Genomic DNA, 11461 nt, shown 5'->3' on the forward strand with positions numbered 1-11461 from the left:
TGCAGCCGCACAGGAGCGCGTAGAGTCCCGGTGCCTGTCCTGTTCACTCCGGCTCCTCACACGGCCCCGGCGTCACAGTGAGGCCGCCGCGGGCGTGGAGCTGCACTGACGGCAGCCTGTGCCGGGGCTTCCTCCAGGAGGCTTTTCTGCCTCTGTGGCAGGACCCTCTGGCTTCTCTTGGCTTGCGTCTCTGACTGTGGTGAATGGCACTGATTCGCAAATGTTCAGCCAGCTCTGTGCTCCCGGGGTACACAGGCCCAGGGACTCCACGCCTGCTGCCCCCAGGGGGTGTGAGCTGGAGGCCGGAGTCAGGAGCAGTGCCACTCCAACAGGGGACAGGGCGCCCCAGCCGGGTCTCTCACCCTATGCCAGACATCCACCCACCTATGACCTTTTTTTAAAAAGAGATATATTTATTTATTTGAAAGTCAGAGTTACACAGAGAGAGGAGAGGCAGAAAGAGACAGAGAGAGAGAGAGAGGTCTTCTATCTGCTGGTTCACTCCCCAGTTGGCTGCAGTGACCAGAGCTGTGCCAATCCGAAGCCAGGAGCCAGGAGCTTCCTCCAGGTCTCCCACGTGGGTGCAGGGGCCCAAGGACTTGGGCCATCCTCTACTGCTTTCTCAGGCCCCGTCTATGAACTTTTGATTCACCCTTTTGTAACCTTTCAAAGCAGCAACGATGCATTGAGGGACTGCAGCAGGGGACAAGTGGGACTCGTGGTGGTGACACCATGGGACGGACGAGGGGAACGAGCGCTTAGAAAGCGGAATCAGATTAGCTGGAGTTACAGGGGGCACCTCTAGGACAAGCAGGGCAAGTATTTTACGTAATGAAGATGCACATGTGAAGAGAGGCATCCCGTGGTCAGGACACAGGTAGACGCAGAGGCAGCAGTGAGCGCTCAGCCCAGAGCCGGCCGCCTGTGTCCCCATCCGAGGGCCTGGGTTCAGTTCCCAGCCCCAGCCCCTGACTGCAGCTTCCGGCCAGCGCAGACCCTGGGGCCCCGGTGACTCAGTCCCAGGTCCCTGGCACTCACACGCCGTGGGAAACCAGGCTCTCGACCTCAGCGCTGGCTCCAGCCCCAGCCCTGGCCATCACGGGCAGCTGAGGGGGGAGCCAGCAGGTGACAGAGCTGCATTGCTCCCACTGAAATAAATAATAACACTTTAAAAACTCCCAGAGAACACAGGAACATAGCTCTCCCGCTTTGATAGGCTGTTTAAATCTTCCTGGCTCAGACACGCCCCAATTTCCCCGTTGGTTTTTCCTTTGACTTGAGGGTCATTTAGACATCTGCCTTGTCGTTTCCACGTCTGTGGATCACCCAGGAGTCTTCGTACCGCTGATATGCGCGTGTTTCTGCGTGGCCAGGGAGTGTATTTCGGATGACTGGAATCCTTGAACTCTCGGAGAACGGCTTTGCAGCCCAGCGTAGGGTCTCGGTTAACTGCGGGCAGCTCAGGGAACGCCAGCCCCGTGTCGGGGGCAGTTTGCTTCTCTCAAGGTCAGAGCAACCTTCAGCCTGGGTCTGGTTTCCTCCCCCTTGGACTGAACCCTTCTGGGTCCTCCCCGCCCCGGGAGTGGTGACGGAGGGGACAGACACGGGCGCTGCTCCCTCCCCCCGGGGCTCTTCCCCAGCCCTGAGAGTGTCCCTGGCCCCCGGGCGGGCACGGAGCAGCGCCTTCGCAAGGCTGCTGCCTCCCGCGTGTGCCGAGGGACGTCACGGCTGTTTCTCCATCTCAGCTCCAAGTTTTCCAGACCCTCTCAGACCTCGACCCAGCCCTGGGGCCTCCTTTAGGACGCGTGTGTCAGTGCGGTGTGCACTGGCTGTGTGTGTGTGGCTCTCCAGGCCCAAGCCAGGGCACTCTGCTGACAGATGCCCCTCCTGCCTCGCTGGGGACCCCGGGCCGCAGCGTGGGGCACTGGTGCCCTGTGACCTGCGTTCCTGCTCCCTGCTGCCCACACGGCCCTGCAATGTCCCCTGCTTCCTGCTAGTAGGCCACGAGGCCATCAGTGGGTCTGGTCTGCAGTGTCCTGAAAAGAATTCCATTAATTGTAATTAGTATATATTCAATCAACTTTATTTATTTATTTATTTGAAAGTAAATCTTCCATCCACTGGTTCACTCCCCAAATGGCCACCAACAGCCAGGGCTGGGCCAGGCTGAAGCCAGGAGCCGGGAGCTTCTTCCAGGTCTCCCACGCAGGTGCAGGGGCCGAAGCACTCTGGCCATCTTCCACTGCTTTCCCAGGCCACAGCAGAGAGCTGGATCAGAAGAGGAGCAGCCGGGACTAGAATCTGTGCCCTTATGGGATGCCGGCACTGCTGGCGGCCACTTTATCTGCTGTGCCACAGCACCGGTCCCTTTAACTAATGTTTAATTAAGTAAAAAGCAGAATTTTCACATTAGAATGTTGGATTTTGGGTTTCTCTTTAAAAGCTGGAAGGACCATGAACACAAGGCCCATGGGAGCTTGCAGTCTCGGGTCTGGCCTGAGTTCCCGCCTGGACCGTGCCTACTGGACCCGGCGACACCAAGGTACCCACGGGTGACTCAACTCACCAGACCAGTGCCACGAGGCTGCTGCCCAGGGGCCCGGAGCTGCCCTCCCCGAGGGCCTGGGTGGTGGCCGCTCTTCAGCACAGTGTCATTGGGCTCAGAGGACAGTGTTGGGGCAGCCCCACCCCTAACGCCTGCAGGGACGGGGCTTTGCCCCATGACCTGGGATGCTGATGGCTGCCCGCGGGCACCAGGCCCCTTACACAGGAGCTCTGAGCTCCACAGGGGGCGGGGACAGGGTATCCTGAACTTACCCTGCCTAGTCCCCCGCCCCTGCCGTGCTCTGCCCACCCCCCCACCTGGTCTGGCCCTGGCGTCCCCAGGAGTGCAGTGGCTGGCCACAGTGGGCAGGGCCTCCAGTCCCAGGGGTCAATGTCCGGCACCACTCTGCCCGCTCTGAGCTGTAAGGGCCCGGGCTGGAGCCCAGGTCAGCGCAGGTGAGGGCCACGTGGGCGCCCTTGCACATCCTGGCAGGAGAGCGCAGCCTGAGCCGACTCCCTGCTCGAGGCATTTCCTTGTCGCACTGTGGCCATCCAGACCCCTCTGTGGACAGCATCCCCTTTAAGGCCTCTCTCCACAGCCTGGCCTCGCCGTGACAGCCCCACGTACCCCAGCCAGCAGCCCAGCATGGTGGGTGCGGCATGGCCACCTTCCCACGCCCAGCTGTGGCCCTCACCAGGCCCCTTGGCTCAGGGAGAGTCCCTGTTGGGGACTCTCTCAGGCCCCGCCTTGTGGGGGCCCCTGAGCAGGTGGCTGTGTATCCCCGGGGCCTGGCCTCAGCTTCCTAGGGCACCGCTGCCCCATTCTGCGCCCAGGCAGGCTCTGCCCCTGCTGGTGCCCCTGCTCCCCACACCCCACCCCAGGGACCCGATGCCGGGAGCAGCCTGCCCCCTGGTGGCCATGTCCCCACCAGAGTCCGTCTCCACAGCATCAGGTTCAGGAAGGCAGTTCCAGGAAGCAAGCGCCAGAGCTGCACACGGGTGAAGCCACCGCAGATCCAGGGCTGGTCACACACTCAGGGACGCTGCCCCGCTCACTGACAGTCAGGGCGGGGGGCTGGGCAGTGCTGACCCCAGAGGGTGCTGGGATTGCAGAGACGCGGGCGTGAGTCGGACAAGCCCAGCCCTGAGAAAGCCTCGTGCACCGCTGTTCAACAGCAGCGAAAGCCGCAGCGCCACTCGCAGCAGAACCCGAGCGCCTGGGCACCGGGCGCTGGAAACCCCCCGTGGAAAGCCGCTGGGCCTCGGGGAGGAGCCTGCTGCCCACTGCCGGTGGGGGCGCCGTGCTCAGCGGGGCAGGCTGACCCAGAAGCCCCCGCACCGCGAGGCTCCAGGCGGGGCAAGCGAGCGTTCCAAGGGCTTGGAGGCTCAGTCTGGGGAGCCGAGAAACTTCTGGAGGTGGGGCCAGGGTTGTGTCATAGCGGGAAAGCCGCTGCCTGGAGTGCCCGCATCCCAGGGCAGCAGAGAGCTGGATCGGAAGTGGAGAGCCAGGACTTGAACCGGTGCCCATATGGGGTGCTGGCACAGTAGGCACAGCAGGAAGTGGCTTTACCTGCCACGCCGCAGCGCCGGCCCCAGCAGCCAGTCTCTCCGCCACACACTTGAAGGCCCATTCACCTTCCACCTGTGAAGCACACCCTGGCACCTGCGAGGTCGGCAAGATCCCAGACGGACGCGTGCTGGAGGTGAAGGAGCCACTCAAGGAGGCCAGGGAGGTCATGTGAGGCGAGGGGACTCCAGGGAGGCACAATCCGGCCACGGTGTGCAGAGGAAGCTCCAGTGCTCCGAGCCAGCTCCTAGGCATGGAGGAGCCCGGGGCTGGCGTCAGGGGACATTTGTCTTGGCCAGGTGGGCAGAGGCGGACACCCAGGGCTGCTGGACCCGAGACTCCCTGCCACGCCCCGCCCCGCCTCGCCGCGACCTCAGCGTGGCCAGAGTCCCTCCTGCCAGTGAGTGCTGGCAGATAACCACACGAGGCTGCAGCGTGTGGTGACCTGGGACCTGTCTCCCTGCTCCAGCCCCTCAGCCAGCGGCTTCGGGCAGAGCAGGAGTTGGGGCAGCCTGGGGCCAGCCCAGCCACCGGAAGCGTTGGCTTGAGCTCTGGGGCCCTCCGTTACCCAGCACTGTGGTGACATGGCCAAGGCGTCTGGACCTCACTCGGGTACCAGCCGGGCACGAGACGACCTGAGAGTGTAGACGACGGTTGTCCGTGTACATGGTTCCCGGGGTGGGGAGCAGCAGGTGCAGGCTCACGTGTAGTCCAGCTTCCTGCCCGATGTGTCGGCCTCAGAGTCCTCTCACTGAGTGAGATCCACACACAGCAGCAGGGACACCGCTGCCCCGTCTCCCCGACAGCAGCAGCTCGTCAAGCCGGCCGGTGAGCGCACAGCCGGGAGCCCTTGCGCCACCCAACAGGGAGGAAAAGCAGAGGTCAAGCCAGCAACGTCCTCTCTGACCTCAAGGAAAGGCCCAAGCTCGGCCCTCCCGGGTGCCCTGCCAGCTCCTGGCGTCCACGACAGTCCCCGTGGGAAACACCGGGCCCGGGCCCCTGCCCTGGCCCTGCAGCCGGTGGGGCCCTCAGGTGGGCTGCCGAAGCCCCTCGCATGCCAGAGAGCCATGCTGCCTCACAGCGGCCCGTGGTCTTCCTGGCGCGCACAGGGACAGCAGTAGGACCTGCCCTTCCCCAGAGATGCCGCCAGGCCCTGGCCAGCTTTGCCAGTGCGGCTCGGGCCACGGACTGGTTCTAACCGGAGGTCAGGAGGCAGCCATCAGGGCTGTCTCCGACAGTGCTCGCTCTCCTAGGATCACTGCTGTGCCATCCTGGGGGTGCCACAGTGCGGGACAGGGCAGCTCTTGGCTGGGACGGTAGGGCAGGGTGGGGTGGGGTGCAGAAAAGCAAGGTCCCTGCGGTGCGGTGTGCAAGGGGCCCTGTGGAACATGACGAGAAGCTGGCGCAGGAGAGACAGGAAAGTCGGTCTCAGGCAGCGCCAAGGCAGACCTGTGCAGGGGCACCAGAGGGAGGCGAGCCGGAGAGAGGGCGGCGTGGACAGGGCCAGACTTGACCGGTGGTGGAGACGCACACAGAGCGACCTTAGAGGCCTGGGGCCACGCCGGCGATGCTGGTCATGTTTTACAAAACTCCCCGTGCACAGAAAATACACCATTTTATCCAAAAGCCACGAGCAAGTTTTAAAGGGGGTCTTTAAGCCAAGAACAAAATCAAAGCTCAAAAACCATTTAAAACAGGACAAATTGCTAGGCCACACCCTCAGGTCTCGGTAAAACTAAGCACTGGTGAAGCAGGTGCTCGACAGAGGCGGCCTCTGCAGAGGCTTCAGACCTTGTCCCCGCGAGTCACCAGGCCAGGAGCTCAGGCGTCCACGCGCTGGCCACAGCTGCTGGAGGAGAACCGGCCGTGACGCTACCTGGAAGGACTCCTTAGCTTCACAGTCCAGACTCAAACAGCGGGCACTTCAGGAACCGGAGCTGGAAAAGAACACACGGAACAGGAGTCAAAATGCAGAATGAAATGAAATTGACAGAAAGCGAATGAAAATGTGGAGAAAGTAACGGGAACCAGAAAATTAGCAAATTAACTGGAACACAACTGAAATTCGATTTTTCTAAACCTCAAAAAATAAAATGGGAGCCGGCGTTGTGGGTCAGTGAGTTAAGCCACCTTCTGCAGTGCCGGCATCCCATATGGGTGCTGGTTCAAGTCCCAGCTGCTCCACTTCTGATCTGGCTCCCTGCTAACGGCCTGGGAAAGCCGTGGAAGATGGCCTGGGCCCCCCCACCCACCCCAGGCTCCCGGCTTCAGCCTGTCCCAGCCCTGGTTATAGCAGCCATTTGGGGGAGTGAACCAGTGGTGGGAAGCTCTCCCTCTCTGTAACTCTGCCTTTCAAATGAATTGACAAATCTTTAATAAAAAAAATAATAAAATGACATGAAACAGAGCATGGGCTGGCAAATTTGACTAGAAATCAAAGAAAAAATTTCTCAGCACAAGGCTGAGGAGGGGCAGCCGGGCAGAGAAGTGAGAGAGGACGGGAGGGGACAGTGGGTGCCTGGTGTCCAGCACCTACTGGGCTAATGAGGGGGCATGGTCGGGTGTACGTGCGGCCGCGGGTCCGTGCACGGGGTGAGCGCGCTCGGGGCGGCGTTTCCTGTTCCCGTCGCTCGCGCGGCTGCAGCTCGGGCCTCGGGCCTGCCCGCGCCGGACCATGGCTTCGCTGTGGACGAGCTACAGAAGGATCTAGAAGAGGTGAAGGCGTTGCTGGAAAAGACTACTAGGAAAAGAATCCATGATGCCCTTACAGCAGAGAAATCCAAGATTGAGACGGAGATCAAGAACAAGGTGCAGCAAAGCCACAGAGCAAAGCAGAACTTGACAATGAAAAGCCGGCTGCTGTGGTTGCTCCCATTACAACGGGCTATACAGTGAAGATCAGTAATTACGGATGGGATCAGTCAGATAAGTTTGTGAAAATCTACATTACTCTACCTGAAGTTCATCACGTTCCCACGGAGAGTGTGCAGGTGCATTTCACAGAGTGGTCATTTGATCTTTCGGTAAAGAACTTAAATGGCAAGAATTACTCCATGATTGTGAACAATCTGTTGAAACCTATCTCTGTGGAAGGCAGCTCAAAAAAAGTCAAGACGGACACAGTTCTGATCTTATGTAGAAAAAAAGCAGAGAACACCCGATGGGACTACCTGACTCAGGTTGAAAAAGAGTGCAAAGAAAAAGAAAAGCCCTCCTACGACGCAGAAACAGACCCTAGTGAAGGACTGATGAATGTGCTGAAGAAAATCTATGAAGATGGAGATGACGACATGAAGCGAACTATTAATAAAGCCTGGGTGGAGTCGAGAGAGAAGCGAGCCAAAGGAGACACGGAATTTTGAGACACGAGTCCTGCTGGAACTGTGGTGTGGAAGTACTGACCTTTCCAACAAGGGAATGTGCTGCGCTGCGGATGTAACTTGACAGATAACTACTCACAGACCCTGCAAGGAAAGGCAATGAATTCTCCATTTCCTACTGGAGGATTTGTTTAAATAAAATGTGCTTATTAAACGCTTCCTCTCCGGCAGAAGGCAAAGCCTGAAGCGGTGCAGAGGAAGTGAAGAAACCACGTGGAACAGAGCCACGGAAGACGGGACAAACCCTGGGGAAGGCCCGGCTCCGCCCCTGAAGCGTGGCCGGCCCCAGACAGAGGGAGCCCCGAGGCAGCCCAGCTCTCAGAGGCGTCCCTCTGCCAGGTCTGCCTGTGCAGCCGGTGCAGCGCCCCCTCCAGGCCTCAGCAAGAACAGCAGGCGGAGCCCACAGGAAGAGCCTGCCCTGCACCCCTGGGAATGTGCGCTTTCGCACTGCAGTGGTGTGGTCGGGCCCAGGCAAGAAGACAGCCACTCTGGGCCATCAGGGGCTCGCGGAGGGAGGAGTCACCCCACCCCAAGGAGGAAACTGCCCCAAACCCACAGGGACCAGGAGGGGCATGCCGAGGGTGGGGTGTGGGGGGCCTGGGAACAGGAAGGCTTGGAGGCAGGGCTGGGAGTGAGTGAGTGACGTCCACACTGACCCACCCTGGGCGCCTTGGCCAATCCTGGAACACCCAAGGGTGCTGAGTTGGGAGGGCGGCCGCTGGGCCTGAGCAAGGGCAGGGGGCGGAGTCTCCACAGGGAGAAGATGCGGGGGAGGTCGCACGGAGACCTGTGCCGCCAGAGCCTGGCCCCAGAGCTCCGCAGCCATGCCCGGCCCCCACGTCCCTGCCCGCTCCTCCCGATGCCTTTCCTGTTTATCGCTCGGGCACACTGGGGCTGGCTCTGACTCACCCAGCAAGTGAGGGAGGCTCACGGGCCACCTGCCTGGAAACTTTCACCCATTTTCAGTGGGGAGGTCGTAGGAAAAATCAATTTTATTGGGGTGCAATTCACTGGCAACCAGCGGCACCTGTTGGGAGCATGCCGCGGAGCGCACGCTGGCACGGTTCTATCCACTGGCCACGAGAGCCCCAGGCCTGCCCAGCCGTGTGCCCTGCCACAGCCCTCCTGCTCCCTGGCAGCGCCCCAGGTCCACACGGGGCCACCCTGCACCCGGAAGACTGGCGGGCACCACTCGAGGGTCCTTCCTCTTATTCCGAGTGGTCTCTGGGGAAGAGCAGACATCCAGGCCGTGGCCAGGTTTCAGCATTTACAGAAAACACGGCACAAAGCTGTGTGCGTGGGCTTCTGTGCGGACCTCTTCATCGCTAAGAAGCCGAGGACTGTGGGTAGGCTGTGGTCCACAGGGTGGGTGCACACTTAACCCCCCAAGAGACAGCTCAGCTCTTCCCAGTGGACCCACAGTCACTCCATATCCTCTGCCTGCACTTGGCCGCGTCGAGTTCTGAGTTAATTTTCATTGCATTTGAAATACAGAGAGGCAGGGAGCTCTCAGCCGCTGGTTCACTCCCCAAACACGCACAACAGCCAGGGCCGGCCAGGGCCAGACTGAGCAGCCAGGAGCTGCACCCAGGCCTCCCCACGGGAGGGAGGAGCCCAGCTCCCGAGAGGTCACCTGCTGCGTCCCAGGCCTGCACTGGCGGGAAGCTGGAGACAGGAGCCCGCCCCGGGCGCTCTGACCTGTGGAACAGGCGTGTTGCCTGCTAAGCTGAGTGCCCACCCAGAAGGCTGAATGTTAACGGAGTCTGGTCCAGCCATCTTCTTGGGGGTTTTGCTGGCTGTCACCTGAAAGCTGCCCACCCCGAGGCTGGGAAGGTTTTCTTGCTTCATCCATCACTCGCCGCCCAGGACTGTGTGGTGATGCCCCTGACCTCGAGCCCCAGAGGAGGGCATGCCGGCAGGGTGGCTGCAGAGGACTGTGGCTGAGCAGGCCAGGCCAGGGCCCCTCACTCCTGCTCTCTGGCCTGGCCTTTGGGTGGTCAGGCTCCAGCAGGGGGCAGGGAAGGAAGGAAGGAAGGGTCGGTGGAGGGAGCCTATCCTGAGCTCTGCGGTGTGCCTATGGACCCTCGCTGTGGGCAGCTGTGACCGGCAGGGGCATGGCACTGTTGTCCCACCCCAGGGAATCTGTCCCATCCACTCCATATATGTGCCCCGGACACAGCCAGCGGTCAAATCTTAATGAATAAGGATTGAACGCACAAGAACAGCCGATGCTCACGACGGCCAGAGCCAGCCTCCAGCCGCACGGGTGACTGCTCACTCCCGGGCCGCCTGCCTGCCTGCCCACGTCCGGCCCTGTGCCCACGGCTCCCAGGCCAGCAGGTGCGGCTCCTTGCTCGCAGCGCTGGCACCTGTTAGGCGGCTGACGCATGAATCGTCCACCCCAGGCCCCACGGAGCCGAGCAGCGCCTCGAAATCGGGTGGAGTTTTTACCGCCCCGCGTTCGCTGCCCGGCGCTGGCTTCCGCAAGCCCCTCACCTGGGACACTCCACACGGCTCAGCCCACACGTGAACGAGTGACCTCACCGGGGCCTGGCGGCACGCTCTAACCCCGCCTATCGGGTGGACATCAGTCCCGGCAGGCCCACAGCAGGGACTCCGAGCACTGCCTGACCTCAACCCCCCCAGGACCACGGGCGTGGGGGCAGGTGGGGGGCTACAGTCCCCCCCCACCATCTGTCCTTTCCCCAGCAGAAGCCTCTCTGCCCCGACAGTCGTTGCCAGTCTCCCTCGAACCCTAAAACCTAGCGGAGGGGCAGCCGGGGCCTCCCGCTTTTTCCCTCAGAGCAGCTCCCAAACCCCGCAGGCCGCGCCAGCCCCAGGGACTGTGTGGCTGGGGGCTCCACGTTCCTGGGGGGCCTTGGCCCGGCTGCCCAGCAGGTTCACGCAGGAGCCCAGGCTGCTTCCCGGGCCTGGCCCCCGGGGGTCCCCGGTGCCCCCCCACCGCTAACAGTGGCCAGACTGCCCTGTCCCCCACCAGGGTCTTCTGCCACCCAGGAAGAGGGTGGACACTCCAGGGCTTCACCCCTTCGAGAGGGTCCCCCAGGGGGAGGGGTATTCCTGCCATGTGGCCAGTGTCCTTGTCCCTGACCGCAGGGCAAGGGTTCCAGTCCTGGCTCCGCCCCTCATTCCCACTTGCTGCTAGCGCAAGCTGGGGAGGGGGGTGTCGCGAGCGCCTGCTGCCACGCGGCTCGACAGGGCTTAGAGCGACACGTCAGAGCACGGGGAAGAAAGGAACACAGGACACAGGGCTGCCTTCCCAATGAGAGTCCATGGCGTCCACACCACTCATCAGCGTGCTCGCTGAGGTCAACGCACTTGCCACATCCACACACTTGTCCAGTCCTGTTATTAGCACACTCATTACTGTGCTTAACTTATTACCACGCTTATCAACACTCACCACACTACCACTGACTCTAACAGGACTTAACTACTGCTTAACTCCACAGCAATCCACACTAAAGAACTACTAAATCAACTCTTAACAATAAGACTATTTCTTGTCACTCCTCAATCATTGCTGTCCAATTATAATAGCGTATGTACCTCGAGGCACCCAACAATACTTTCAGATGCCTTGCCGTACATATTCCTCCACAATAGGGTCAAAGCGCAGGGTCAGAGCATAATTATATTACGTTGCACACGATCCACATCCATCATACGTGACATTAGCTTGCTGCGTTTCTAGGCTCATATCACGGTCACGAAAGAGTCAGCGTTCAAAGTGCAGAGCTCAGCGTCTCGAGAGGCGGATCTCGGATGAGTTACTTACAGGCGGGAGTTGTGGGAAGGCCGTCACTCTGGGCAGTGGGCTCGGAGTTCCCGGCGGATGGCACGTCGAGGAGTTGGAGAGGTCCCCTTCTCAGTCTGCTGACAGAACCGGACTGGCAGCGGGCTGACAAGGGGTCAGGCGAGGCGGCGAGGCGGCAGCTCCGCGGGCCTCTCG

General features: G+C 61.0%; 1 pseudogene across 1 annotated transcript; it reads left to right on the forward strand.

The window, feature by feature from the left end:
• Window positions 1-6516: 6516 nt before the first annotated feature.
• LOC103346859 (calcyclin-binding protein pseudogene) lies at window positions 6517-7606 on the forward strand (annotated as a pseudogene). Its single transcript, XR_016232192.1, has one exon. The product of XR_016232192.1 is annotated as a calcyclin-binding protein pseudogene (transcript).
• The last annotated feature ends 3855 nt before the right edge of the window (window positions 7607-11461 follow it).

This window comes from Oryctolagus cuniculus, chromosome 4 (genome assembly GCF_051225735.1).
Source record: "Oryctolagus cuniculus isolate XC-2025 breed Fujian yellow rabbit chromosome 4, ASM5122573v1, whole genome shotgun sequence".
NCBI classification, from domain to species: domain Eukaryota; kingdom Metazoa; phylum Chordata; class Mammalia; order Lagomorpha; family Leporidae; genus Oryctolagus; species Oryctolagus cuniculus.